This window comes from Bubalus bubalis, chromosome 7 (genome assembly GCF_019923935.1).
Source record: "Bubalus bubalis isolate 160015118507 breed Murrah chromosome 7, NDDB_SH_1, whole genome shotgun sequence".
NCBI classification, from domain to species: Eukaryota; Metazoa; Chordata; class Mammalia; order Artiodactyla; family Bovidae; genus Bubalus; species Bubalus bubalis.
In genome coordinates, this window is record NC_059163.1 from 82,562,590 (window position 1) to 82,576,883 (window position 14,294).

A 14,294-nucleotide genomic window follows, 5' to 3' on the forward strand; every position below is an offset into this window, starting at 1 on the left:
ATATACAGCCTTGACGTACTCCTTTCCCAATTTTGAACCAGTCCATTCTTCCATGCCCAGTTCTAAAGTGTTGCTTGTTAACCTACACACGGATTTCTCTGGAGGCGGGTAAGGTGGTCTGCTATTCCCTTCTCTTTATGAATTTCCCACAGTTTGTTGTGATCCACAGAGTCCAAGGCTTTAGCGTAGTCAATGAAGCACATGTTTTTCTGGAACTCTCTTGCTTTTTCGATGATCCAATGGATGTTGGCAATTTGTTCTCTTGTTCCTCTGCTTTTTCCATCTTGAACATCTGAAAGTTCTTGGTTCACGTACTGTTGAAGCCTAGCATGGAGAATTTTGAACATTAATTTGCTAGCATGTGAGATGAGTGCAATTGTGTGATAGTTTGAACTTTCTTTGGGATTGAAATGAAAACTGATCTTTTCCAGTCCTGTGGCCACTGCTGAGTTTTCCAAATTTGCTGACATATTGAGTGCAGTATTTAACAGCATCATCTATTAGACTTTTAAATAGCTCAATTCGAATTCCATCACCTCCACTAACTTTGCTCATAGTGATGCTTCCTCCCTTTATTTTTTTTTAATTTAATTTTATTTTTAAACTTTACATAACTGTATTAGTTTTGCCAAACTTCCTAAGGCCCACTTGACTTCAAACTCCAGGATGTCTGGCTCTAGATGAGTGATCACACCATCGTGGTTATCTGGGTCATTAAGAGCTTTTTGTTTAGTTCTTACATGTATTTTTGCCACCTTTTCTTCATATCTTATGGTCCTGTTAGGTCCATACCATTTCTGTCCTTTGTCGAGCCCATCTTTGCATGAAATATTCCCTTGGTATCTCTAATTTTCTTAAAGAGATCTCTAGTCTTTCCCATTCTATTGTTATCCTCTATTTCTTTGCACTGATCACTGAGGGAGGCTATCTTACCTTTCCTTGCTATTCATTGGAACTCTGCATTCAGATGTATCTTTCCTTTTCTCCTTTGCCTTTTACTTCTTTTCTCAGCTATTTGTAAGGCCTCCTCAGACAACCATTTTTTCTTTTTGCATTTCTTTTTCTTGGGGATGGTTTTGATCAGTGCCACCTGTACAATGTTATGAACCTCTGTCCACAGTTCTTCAGACACTCTATCAGATCTAATCCCTTGAATCTATTTGTCACTTCCACTGTATAATCATAAGGGATTTGATTTAGGTAGTACCTAGATTTTTGTAGATCTAGTGGTTTTCCCTACTTTCTTCAATTTAAGTCTGAACTTTGCAATAAGGAGTTCATGATCTGAGCTACAGTCAGCTTCTGGTCCTTTTTTTGCTGACTGTATAAAGCTTCTCCATCTTTGGCTGCAATGAATATAATCAATCTGATTTTGGTATTGACCATCTGGTGATATCCATGTGTAGAGTCTTCTCTTGTGTTGTTGGAAGAGAGTGTTTGCTATGACCAGTGCATTCTCTTGGCAAAACTCTGTTAGCCTTTTCCCTGCTTCGTTTTGTACTCCAATGCCAAGCTTGCTTGTTACTCCAGGTATCTCTTGACTTCCTACTTTTGCATTCCAGTCCCCTATGATGAAAAGGACAACTTTTTTTTTTTTTTTTTTGGTGTTCATTCTAGAAGGTCTTGTAGGCCTTCATAGAAGTGTTCAACATCAGCTTCTTTGGCATTTGTGGTTGGGGCATAGGCTTGGATTACTGTGATATTGAATGATTTGCCTTGGAAAGGAACAGAGATCATTCTGTCACTTTTGAGACTGCATCCAAGACTGCATTTTGGACTCTTTTGTTGACTATGAGGGATACTCTATTCCTTCTAAGGAATTCTTGCCCACAGTAGTAGATGTAATTGTCATGTGAATTAAATTCACCCAGTCCAGTCCATTTTAGTTCACTGATTCCTAAAATGTCGATGTTCACACTTGCATCTCCTGTTTGACTGCTTCCAATTTACCCTGATTTATGGACCCAATCCTTTGACCTTTTATTTTCTATGGTTATACTATAATTCCTCAGTAAATTCATGTAGTTCCATGGCTTTAAGTAACATATTTATCAGTTAGAGTTCAAAGCAGAATCCACATGATATGGAATAAGGGATTTATTACAGGTATTAGATCTTTTGTGGTTGCTGCTGAACTTCTATGAAAGCCTGTTGGCTCTGCATCTGGTATGTTTTAAGGTCACTATAAATCAGCTAGGGGTGGCAGTCTAGAGTAAAATGTGGACATAAAGCCTGAGAGAGTGAGGACCACACAGATCCAGAGAGTAAGGGAAAACTGGAATCCGCTGGGACAAACTGGAACCTGCCTCCTGCTTGGACATCTGGAACAAGCTGCACCTATGCTGGCCCAGGACTTGGAGAAGCTAAAGGAAGAAATTCAGTGTGAGCTGGGGCAACTGCATGCCTGAGTGTGGCCTGTGCCATTAAGGTGCACAAGCAGACCGTGCATGAGTAGACAGCCTGGCCTGGTGCCCGCCCTTTGAAGCTTTAGGTCTGCTGGTATACTTCCACCTTCCAAATTGTCCATAAACATCTCATGTGGTAAACCCTAACAGAGAACTCACAGGGAAGGAGATTTGGGGAAACGCTTAAGTAGCTAATCTGCAGTGTTTCAAGATGACCACATCTTTCAATTACTGACAATTCCAAATTTTGTATCTATCACTTAGACTTCTCCCCTGAAGTCCACATTTTTGTATCTGCCACTGACTTTTCCACTCAGACATCTAGCAAACATCTCCAACTCAACATGCTCTCTCTGCAGTTATTTGCATCTCAGTAAATCCAAGATATTTCCGGTTGCTCAGACAACAGGAGTTATCCTTGCCTCCTCTCAACTGTCCATATCTGATCCATCAGAAAGCAGGGCTACCTTCAAAATAGAGGTAACCATTGGTAAGTGAACTCTCACTTTCCAAATCTCAATAACTTAATGGATTTGGACAAGCACTATCTTTTGTTATCTAAACAAAATCAGTGACTGTGATTTGAATGCAGGAACTAAATAGAATAGCCTACTGAGGCCTGTAAGTACATTCAGAATCTAATAGTCCTCACCATCTCCATCAATGAGGATAATGGTAACCTCCTTCAAAAGGTCCATACCTGCACTGCCACACTCAGTGCCCCCAGCCCTGCAGCAGCCCATCACTGACCCATGCCTCTGCCGGAGACTCCTAGACACTCATGGGCAAGTCTGGGTCAGTCTCTTGTGGGGTCACTGCTCCTTTCTCCTGGGTCCTGGTTCACACAGGGTTTTGTCTGTGCCCTGCAAGAGTCTGTTTCCCCAGTCCTGTGTAAGTTCTGGCAGCTCTATAGTGCTGGGGTTAATAGTGACCTCCTCCAAGAGGGCTTATGCCACACCCAGGGCTGTTGCACCCAGAGCCCCTGCCCCTGTGGCAGGCCAGTGCTGACCTGTACCTTTGCAGGAGACACTCAAACACTCATAGGCAGGTCTGGCTCAGTCTTTGTGGGGTCTTCTGGTGTGCACAAGGTTTTGTTTAAGTCCCCTGAGCATCTCTGGTGGGTATGGGGTTTGATTCTAAATGCGATTTCACCCCTCCTACCACCTTGCCCTTGGGCATAGGGTATCTTTTTTGGTGGGATCATTCTTCTGTCAATGGCTGTTCAGCAGAACTATACAGTAAAGATCTTCATGACCCAGATAACCACGATGCTGTGATCACTCATCTAGAGCCAGACATTCTGGAATGCGAAGTTAAGTGGGCCTTAGGAAGCATCATTACAAACAAAGCTAGTGGAGGTGATGGAATTCCAGTTGAGCTATTTAAAATCTTAAAAGATGATGCTGTGAAAGTGCTGCACTCAATATGCCAGCAAATTTGGAAAACTCAGCAGTGGCCACAAGACTAGAAAAGGTCAATTTTCATTCCAATCCCAAAGAAAGGCAATGTCAAAGAATGTTCAAACTGCTACACAATAGCACTCATTTCACAGGCTAGCAAAGTAACGCTCAAGATTCTCTAAGCCAGGCTTCAACAGTATGTGAATGGTGAACTTCCAAATATTCAAGAGGAATTTAGAAAAGGCAGAGGAACAGGAGATTAAGTTGCTGACATCCATTGGATCATCAGAAAAACAAGAGAGTTCCAGAAAAGCATCTGCTTTATTGACTATGCCAAATCCTTTGACTGTGTAGATCACAACAAACTGTGGAAAATTCTGAAAGAGATGGGAATACCAGACCACCTGACCTGCCTCCTGAGAAATCTATAAACAGGTCAAGAAGCAACAGTTAGAACTGGATGTGGAACCACAGATTGGTTCCAAATCAGGAAAGGAGTATGTCAAGGTTGTATATTGTCACCCTGCTTATTTAACTTATGTGCAGAGTACATCATGCAAAATGCCAGGCTTGATGAAGCACAAGCTGGAATCAGGATTTCAGGGAGAAATATCAATAACCTCAGATATGCAGATGACACCACCCTTATGGCAGAAAGCAAAGAGGAACTAAAGAGCCTCTTGATGAAAGTGAAAGAGGAAAGTGATAAAGTTGGCTTAAAACGCAACATTCAGAAAGCTAAGATCATGTCATCAGTCCCATCACTTCATGGCAAATAGATGGGAAAACAGTGGAAACAGTGAGAGACTTTGTTTTTGGGGCTCCAAAATTACTGCAGATGGTGACTGCGACCATGAAATTAAATGACACTTGCTCCTTGGAGGAAAAGCTATGACCAACCTAGATGGCATACTAAAAAGCAGAAACATTACTTTGCCAACAAAGGTCCGTCTAGTCAAAGCTGTGGTTTTTCCAGTAGTCATGTATGGATGTGAGAGTTTGACCATGAAGAAGCCTAAGTGTAGAAGAACTGATGCTTTTGAACTGTGGTGTTGAAGAAGACTCTTGAGAGTTCCTTGGACAGCAAGGAGATCCAACCAGTCCATCCTAAAGGAGATCAGTCCTGAGCATTCATTGGAAGGATTGATGCTGAAGCTGATACTCCAATAGTTTGGCCACCTGATGCGAAGAAGTGACTCATTGGAAAAGCCCCTGGTGCTTGGAAAGATTGAAGGCAGGAAGAGAAGTGGACAACAGAGGATAAGATGGTTGAATGGCATCACCGACTCGATGGACATGAGTTTGAGTAAGCTCTGGGAGCTGGTGATGGGCAGGGAATCTTGGTGTGCTGCAGTCCATGGGGTGGCAAAGAGTGAGACATGACAGGGACTGAACTGAACTGATCCTCTATCAAAACCACAGAAATCTCTCTCCTGGATTCCTTGCCCTTCCCCACACTTGTTTCTCTATAGTCTGTTTGCTTAACCTCACATTCAGAATGATCCTTAAAAATAACTCAAGTCATGTTATCCCTTTGATCACAACCCAGGTTAAAACCCAAAGTCTAAAATCCAAGATCCAGTCCCATAAAATAAATCTATCTTATGAATTTTGATTCTGGTAAGTATAAAACATTCAAGACAGGCCAGCATGCTGGAAATTCCTGTAGGAGCTGATGCTATAGTCTTGAATCCCAAGGCAGTCTGGATGGGATGGGGAGGGAGGTGGGAGGGGGCTTCAGGATGGGTGACACATGTATACTCATGGCTGATTCATGTCAATGTATGGCAAACACCACTACAATATTGTAAAGTAATTGGCCTCAAATTAAAATGAATATATTAAAACAAACAAACAAACAAAACTCAAGGCAGTCTGAAAGCAGAATTTCTTCCTTCTCAGGAGACTTCAGGTTTTTTCTCATATAAACTTCAATAGATTGAATGTTGCCTGACCATAATATGGAGAATCAGATCAGATCAGTCGCTCAGTTGTGTCCTACTCTTTGCGACTCCATGAATTGCAGCACGCCAGGCCTCCCTGTCCATCACCAACTCCCGGAGTTCACTCAGACTCACGTCCATCGAGTCGGTGATGCCATCCAGCCATCTCATCCTCTGTCGTCCCCTTCTCCTCTGGCCCCCAATCCCTCCCAGGATCAGAGTCTTTTCCAATGAATCAACTCTTCGCATGAGGTGGTCAAAGTACTGGAGTTTCAGCTTTAGCATCATTCCTTCCAAAGAAATCCCAGGGCTGATCTCCTTCAGAATGGACTGGTTGGATCTCCTTTCAATCCAAGGGACTCTCAAGAGTCTTCTCCAACACCACACTTCAAAAGCATCAATTCTTCGGTGCTCAGCCTTCTTCACAGTCCAACTCTCACATCCATACATGACCACAGGAAAAACCATAGCCTTGACTAGACGAACCTTTGTTGGCAAAGTAATGTCTCTGCTTTTGAATATGCTCTCTAGGTTGGTTATAACTTTCCTTCCAAGGAGTAAGCGTCTTTTAATTTCATGGCTGCAGTCACCATCTGCAGTGATTTTGGAGCCCAGAAAAATAAAGTCTGACACTGTTTCCAATGTTTCCCCATCTATTTCCCATGAAGTGATGGGACTGGATGCCATGATCTTTGTTTTCTGAATGTTGAGCTTTAAGCCAACTTTTTCACTCTCCACTTTCACTTTCCTCAAGAGGCTTTTGAGTTCCTCTTCACTTTCTGCCATAAGGGTGGTGTCATCTGCATATCTGAGGTTATTGATATTTCTCCCAGCAATCTTGATTCCAGCTTGTGTTTCTTCCAGTCCAGCATTTCTCATGATGAACTCTGCATATAAGTTAAATAAACAGGGTGACAATATACAGCCTTGACGAACTCCTTTTCCTATTTGGAACCAGTTTGTTGTTCCATGTCCAGTTCTAACTGTTGCTTCCTGACCTGCATACAGGTTTCTCAAGAGGCAGGTCAGGTTGTCTGGTATTCCCATCTCTTTCAGAATTTTCCACAGTTTATTGTGATCCACACAGTCAAAGGCTTTGGCATAGTCAATAAAGCAGAAATAGATGCTTTTCTGGAACTCTCTTGCTTTTTCCATGATCCAGCGGATGTTGGCAATTTGATCTCTGATTCCTCTACCTTTTCTAAAACCAGCTTGAACATCAGGAAGTTCATGGTTCACATATTGCTGAAGCCTAGCTTGGAGAATTTTGAGCATTACTTTACTAGCGTGTGAGATGAGTGCAATTGTGCAGTAGTTTTAGCATTCTTTGGCATTGCCTTTCTTTGAGATTGGAATGAAAACTGACCTTTTCCAGTCCTGTGGCCACTGCTGAGTTTTCCAAATTTGCTGGCATATTGAGTGCAGCACTTTCACAGCATCATCTTTCAGGATTTGGAATAGCTCAACTGGAATTCCAACACCTCCACCTTTCTTTTCTATGGGAATGGTCTTGATCCCTGTCTCCTGTACAGTGTCATGAACCTCATTCCATAGTTCCATATCAGGCACTCTATTTATCAGATCTAGGTCCTTAAATCTATTTCTCTCTTCCACTGTATAATCATAAGGGATTTGATTTAGGTCATACCTGAATGGTCTAGTGGTTTTCCCTACTTTCTTCAATTTAAGTCTGAATTTGGCAATAAGGAGTTAATGATCTGAGCCACAGTCAGCTCCTGGTCTTGTTTTTGCTGACTGTATAGCGCTTCTCCATCTTTGGCTGCAAAGAATATAATCAATCTGATTTCGGTGTTGACCATCTGGCAATGTCCATGTATAGAGTCTTCTCTTGTGTTGTTGGAAGAGGGTGTTTGTTATGACCAGTGCATTTTCTTGGCAAAACTCTATCAGTCTTTGCCCTGCTTCATTCCGTATTCCAAGGCCAAATTTGCCTGTTACTCCAGGTGTTTCTTGGCTTCCTACTTTTGCATTCCAGTCCCCTATAATGAAAAGGACATCTTGTTTGGGTGTTAGTTCTAAAAGGTCTTGTAGGTCTTCATAGAACCGTTCAACTTCAGCTTCTTCAGCATTACTGGTTGGGGCATAGACTTGGATTACTGTGATATTGAGTGGTTTGCCTTGGAAATGAACAGAGATCATTCTGTCATTTTTGATATTGCATCCAAGTACTGCATTTCAGACTCTTTTGTTGACCATGATGGCCACTCCATTTCTTCTGAGGGATTCCTGCCCACAGTAGTAGATATAATGGTCATCTGAGTTAAATTCACCCATTGCAGTCCATTTCAGTTCGCTGATTCCTAGAATGTCGACATTCACTCTTGCCATCTCCTGTTTGACCACTTCCAATTTGCCTTGATTCATGGACCTGACATTCCATGTTCCTATGCAATATTGCTCTTTGCAGCGTCAGACCTTGCTTCTATCACCAGTCACACCCACAGCTGGGTATTCTTTTTGCTTTGGCTCCATCCCTTCATTCTTCTTGGAGTTTTTCTCCACTGATCTCCAGTAGCATATTGGGCACCTACTGACCTGGGGAGTTTCTCTTTCAGTATCCTATCATTTTGCCTTTTCATACTGTTCATGGGGTCCTCAAGGCAAGAATACTGAAGTGGTTTGCCATTCCCTTCTCCAGTGGACCACATTCTGTCAGATCTCTCCACCATGACCCGCCTGTCTTGGGTTGCCCCATGGGTATGGCTTAGTTTCATTGAGTTAGACAAGGCTGTGGTCCTAGTGTGATTAGATTGACTAGTTTTCTGTGAGTATGGTTTCAGTGTGTTTGCCCTCTGATGACCTCTTGCAACACCTACCGTCTTACTTGGGTTTCTCTTACCTTGGGCGTGGGGTATCTCTTCATGGCTGCTCCAGCAAAGCGCAGCCATTGCTCCTTACCTCGGACGAGGGGTATCTCCTCACCGCCGCCCTTCCTGACCTTCAACATGGGATAGCTCCTCTAGGTCCTCCTGCGCCCGTGTAGCCACGGCACCTTGGACGTGGGGTTGGTCCTCCTGGCACCGCCCCTGGCCTTGGGTGTGGGGTTGCTCCTCCAGAATACTCTATTACGAAACAAAGACACACACACACACACACACACACACACACACACACACACACTCACACTCACTCACTCACTCATTGATTCTGTGACGCTGTGTGTTTGGTAACCCTGGCTAATAGTCACATTTTCATTGAAGTCTTCACTTGCCACTGTGTTCAAAATGGGAACCATCCCTATAAAATTGCCCCATGGCACTGCTATTCCACTTACCCTGTTTTATTTTTCTCCAGAGTCCATTTATAATATTATACTTCTATAATTATTTATGCTATCTTAGCTTATGCTAGAACATCTAAACTTCATTAAGATGAGGACTTCCTTCTGTCCTCTACTGAATCCCTAAAAGAGTGTTTGGCTTCTAGTAGGTACTTAGTGAATATTTTTGAATGAATAAATGGATGAATGAGTTTATAATGATAAATAGATTGAGTTTCTGATTTACCTGGAAAGTCTTTGGCAATGATTGAGTCTTTGCAATGGCATAGAAAAGTGATTAATTCAGCATTGTTGGGAGAGAGAGAAAAATATGATGGCACAGAGATACCAAATTTATTAGAAATTAAAGGAGAAAGGAAAAAATAAAGAGTTATAAAAAATAAGGAATTAATGATTTCTTGATTTGCATTGTGCAATTTTAAAATTAATAATGATAGTTCTTGTCTCTGCCTAGAAAAGAAAAGCATCCCAAAGAATAATTAGCATAGAGGTATGAAACCAAAAGAGAGGACAAAAATTTAGGAAAAGCAAAAGGAAGACAAATGGTTTTAATGAATGGCAGTGCTTGGCTGCGATTATAAACCATAAATGCTAATGCTACCTATTTACATAGATTCTAATGCAGCTTATCTGTTTGCAGAGAAGAGAAATTAGCTTATGCTAGAAAATATGAAACTGAATAAAGCACTAAATATTTATAGCCTGCAGAATAAAACTGAGGAGAAAAGCTTATTTGTGGAATTTAAATATTTTATGCATTGCATTTAAAAAGATATCCTGTACCACAGTCCTGACAAAAACAGATAAAATAAAATCAAAAGCATGCTTACTCCCTTTCTATGAGATATGCACTCCAGACAATGCATCACAAGACTAAGGTGGCTTTGAAAGTTCCACTCATTCATTTCCTTCTTTATTCATCTATTTGTCAAATATGCATTGATTACTTTCCATCTGCCAGACATGGCAAAAGGCCCTGTGTTTAAGAACTTATCAAATATGATCCTTGACTTGTGAGTTTAGAGGCTTTCATGGTAGCAGATGCTAAGAACGAATCAGATACATACATAATTGCAAATTGTGACAAGAGATAAAAAGGGAAAATATAAGATGTTATGAGCTACTATAATTGGGAGACTTAATTCTGCTGGAGTGTTAGGGCAGACCATTCTGGAGCCTATTTACAATAAGATCTGAAGAATCTGTAGGGCTCAACTAAGCAATGCATGGGAAGGTTTAAGGCTGAGATGAAGGGACAAAATATCTTAAGCAGGGAGAAAAGGCTTGGTGCATTTGTAGAATTAAGATCAGTACAGAGTATCTGGGAGAAAATTTTGCTAAAGAGAAGGGCACAAGCCAAGCTCTGTATACCATTGTAGTCTTTGTTAAGGATTTGTGATTCATATTTGGTAATTAAAATATCAGCACTGCTGTGTGGAGTTGAAGACTACTACCAGAAAATTTTACATAAGGGGGCAAGACTACTGGCAGATATTTTATTGCTATAATCAAAGGAGAGAAGCTTTGTAAAAGACACCACCAAAAAAATAATGGTGGTTGTTGTTTAGTTGCTAAGTCATGTTCAGCTCTTATACAACCCCATGGACTCCTCTGTCCATAGGATTTCCCAGGCAAGAAAACTGAAGTGGGTTGCCATTTCCTTCTCCACAAAAATAATGGTAGCTATTCTAATATCTGATAGACTCTGGGATTAGCATTTAAGTACAAGTAGTTTATTTGAGAACTGATTCCATGTTGCCAATTGGCTGTTTGAAATGTAATCCCATTTTAAGAAAGAGACTGCTGCCTAACACCACTTGTAGCTCTAGAAATTGACCCTAGGACTAAGATGGTTTGAATAAAAGTAGTACTTGAGAGGTCGTTCTAGGGGGCACTGGTAAGGGAAGAAGTAAGTAAGACACTGGTAGGGGAAGGAGTAAGGGAAGAAATTCAGTACAGATTGTGTTAATGAACAGGTTATTGCTGTCAGTAGTGGGGCTCATTTCTCCTGCTAGCTTCCAGGAGAACATGCCTTAACTGCCCTCTGTTTTACTCAATGATCTTAGGGGTGGATTGATCAAGGTGTCAGGAATGGAGACTGTGTGGGTTCAGTAATATCATCGGTACTGCCACTGGTGAGTACTGCCGAGAGGAGAGGCCAGTATCTCCTGGCAGAATCAGTCAGCTCCCTTTTGGGTATTTGATTACCTGGAATACTTCAGATCATGTAGGGTGTGGTGCTTTGTCCTCACAGGAGTAACCACATTTTTTCAATATAGACCTGTCTTCCCTGCCTGCAATACTTCTGCCAGCATCACTGCTCCCATACTTTCAAAATGCCGTGTCCGTGCCACGGTAGCTCGTACTACATTGACTCTAAGAAGAGGTCAGATATGATCGCAGAGGAAATGGGCTGGGGCTTACTACCAAAGATTTCACTGGTTTTTACCACATTTTATGTTGCAAAGAAGCAGTTGACATGGTAGAATAATAGAGTAAACTGCCAAAATTCAGTTTTCGAAGTGAGCTGAGATGCAGGCATTTTGAAAGTTGGGGACTGTTGTGTAGCATGCGGTGTATGTCTTCAACAAGTAAGTAGCACGTGGTGCTGTCTCAGTCTAAGAAAGTATGTACAGCTATGTCAAACAAAGTAAAGAGGTGGAGATTTCCATAGCTCACCATTAGACTTTTTGATTCTTTTTCATGACCTTGAGTTGTGGATTTGGTCATCCTACTCCTCAAGATAGGACTTCTTCCACTAGAAAAAAATAGTCATGGTTCCAACAAATTAGAAGATGAGGTTTCCCCTTGGACATCTGGGACCCTTAATGGTGAGAATTCAACTTGCAAGGTGATTAATCCTAATAACTAGAAACATGTTGGTTTATTGCTAAAGAATGGGTGAGAGAAGACTATTTTCAGAATTCAGGGGATTCACTGGAGGGCCTCTTACTAGTCTTTCACCCCAGAATTGTAGCCACTGTAAAACAGTGGTAACGGAAAAAAAGATAATATCTCCAAAGACCAACCCTGCAGAGAGAAAGATTTGGGTCACCCTAGTAAGCAAAGACTCTTGTGTAGCCATAGTGCTAGTGAAAGATAAGCAGAATGTCAGATATCTGTTGAAAGAAGAGTTCATATTAACAAATTTGTCGTCATGAAAATGATAGAGTTGTGGACCATAACAACTTTCTTTACTGTTGGCCTATAGGAAGAATATCAATCGTATCTCATGTCCTAGAATTTACATGAACTTATGATCAAATTGGTAACACTTTGTAGTGCGCATTAAGTGGTGGAACTTCTTGAATTTCTTGTGTTAGTGTTTTTCTCCTGACAAAGGATAAGAGTGGATGTTAAGGAGTAAAGGGATGCATTGTGCTGCATATCTTCTGCTTGCTCCTCCAGATCCACTCCCTGTCCTCCTTCCTCTCCCACAGGGTTGACCTGTATGGAGTGAATACACATCAGTGTTCTCATCATTATATAGATTTTCTCCTTTCAGTTCTCATGGTTTTATAAACCTTTCCTCAGTTCTTTTCACCTTGGGTAGTGAGGTTGGTATTACTGGACTGTGTTTTTTGGTCCCCCTATATAAACATATTTGTAAACTATGTATGTATCATTCAGTTCAGTTCAGTTCAGTCGCTCAGTCGTGTCCAACTCTTTGCGATCCCATGAATCACAGCATGCCAGGCCTCCCTGTCCATCACCAACTCCCAGAGTTCACTCAGACTCACGTCCATTGAGTCAGTGATGCCATCCAGCCACCTCATCCTCTGTCATCCCCTTCTCCTCCTGCCCCCAATCCCTTCCAGCATCAGAGTCTTTTCCAATGAGTCAACTCTTCACATGAGGTGGCCAAAGTACTGGAGTTTCAGCTTTAGCATCATTCCTACAAAGAAATCCCAGGGCTGCTCTCCTTAAGAATGGACTGGCGGGATCTCCTTGCAGTCCAAGGGACTCTCAAGAGTCTTCTCCAACACCACAGTTCAAAAGCATCAATTCTTCGACGCTCAGCTTTCTTCACAGTCCAATTCTCATATCCATACATGACCACTGGAAAAACCATAGCCTTGACTAGATGGACCTTTATTGGCAAAGTAATATCTCTGCTTTTGAATATGCTGTCTAGGTTGGTCATAACTTTCCTTCCAAGGAGTAAGCGTCTTTTAATTTCATGGCTGCAGTCACCATCTGCAGTGATTTTGGAGCCCCCAAAAATAGAGTCTGACACTGTTTCCACTGTTTCCCCATCTATTTCCCATGAAGTGATGGGACTGGATGCAATTTATTGTATTTCAAATGTATCAGCAGTTTTCTGTGGGGAACCTGAATTTATTATTGTTTGGGATATGCTGACTCTGAGATTTCTCGAGATTAACATTGGTAAAATTTCCAAAGAGAGTAGATAAGGAGTGATCTAGACTGGTGACATCTGTCTGGGAAATTATTAACAGATAAGTAGAAGATTAGATCACCCATATGGGCCACCAGGCTGATGACAGAATACTAGTAGAGACAGACACTGAAGTGGCGGACATAGGACGGAGATCTCAAAAAGGAGGGAAGGATGGCACAGACGTCAGTTATTAAGAGAAGCAGGAATAAGGAGATAGTGGGGACGAATAGGGTGAAGGCGTTCCAACAGGAGAATGTTGCTATCAGTGCCAGGATGAGCAGAAAGCACTACTAAGATGATAATTTTAAAAAAGAGTGCAGTGGTGCATGGTAACTGCAAAGTCACAATTTTGGAGTAAATTGAAAAGTCTTTAAAGACCCAGTAATTTTTAGGGGAGAAGATAGCCTGAAGTTAGTTGGAAAATGGGTTGGGAATGAAGAAATAGAGTTATCTTCAAAAAAGATGTTCATAAAGAAAGGAAGAAAAGTCACTGTGTGTGACTGGATGCAGTAAGATGCACAGAGTCTTGAAGGAGATTATGTTTTAGGTGCTAAGGAGCACTTCAATATGCTTTTTAGACTTGAGGATATGATAGAAAGGGAGTGAGTAAAGATACAAGGAGGAAGCAGGGTACTGCACTGGTTTCCTGCCCACCACACCACCTAAGGGGTGGGCGAACTGCCTAAGCCACCTTCCAGCCTGACCCCGGGACACAGCCCTGTCCTCACCCCATATAAGGAAAAGACTCATCCCCCTTCCTCAGGGAGGAGCAAGCGGGGGGAGCTGCTGCTTGTTCTTGCTCCCCTGTGCTGCAGCAGGTGCCCCAATGAAACCTTGCCTGAA